Consider the following 665-nt stretch of genomic DNA (forward strand, 5'->3'; position numbering starts at 1 on the left):
AAACGAGGACGCCAACGCCCACCTCCAAAACTTTCTGGAGCTATGCAAGACCGTAACCATATGGGGCGTTGCGGCTGACATCATCAGGCTTCGCTTGTTTCCTTTCTCCCTCCTGGGGAAAGCGAAACAATGGTTTTATCAAAACAAGGAAGCTATCAGCATGTGGGACAGATGTTCTGCAGCGTTCCTCGCCAAGTTCTTCCCGCTAGGCAAAACAAATGCCTTGTGAGGAAGAATATCAAGTTTCCAGCAGACAGGGATGAAATCCATCCCGGAAGCTTGGGAGAGACTCCAAGACTACATACTCGCTTGTCCTCATCATGGGATGGACGAGTGGCTCATACTCCAAAGCTTCTACAACGGGCTAACAACCACATCAAGATCCCACTTGGATGCTGCTGCTAGAGGAGCCTATCTTGATCTTATGATTGCCAAGGCTACGACCTTGATTGAGAAGATGGTCTCCAACTAGGGCTGGAACGAGGAGCGTTTCCAGCCCCGAACCAAAGGTGGAATGCATACCGTCAAGAAATCGGATATGCTTGCTGCCAAGATGGACCTCCTAATGAAGAAACTCGACGAAGGGAACAACCAGCAAATGTTCATTCACATCCAAGCCATGAACTCGTACTTAACGTGCGAGGTTTGTGGTAATAGTGGACACT

At 49.0% G+C, this 665-nt stretch overlaps 1 non-coding gene across 1 annotated transcript; it reads right to left on the reverse strand.

Moving 5' to 3' along the window:
* Positions 1 to 219: 219 nt before the first annotated feature.
* LOC120646539 lies at positions 220 to 327 on the reverse strand. Its single transcript, XR_005664443.1, has one exon. It is a non-coding gene; the product is annotated as a small nucleolar RNA R71 (small nucleolar RNA).
* Positions 328 to 665: the final 338 nt, after the last annotated feature.

The sequence above is a fragment of the Panicum virgatum genome, chromosome 8K (genome assembly GCF_016808335.1).
Source record: "Panicum virgatum strain AP13 chromosome 8K, P.virgatum_v5, whole genome shotgun sequence".
In the NCBI taxonomy this organism is placed as follows: domain Eukaryota; kingdom Viridiplantae; phylum Streptophyta; class Magnoliopsida; order Poales; family Poaceae; genus Panicum; species Panicum virgatum.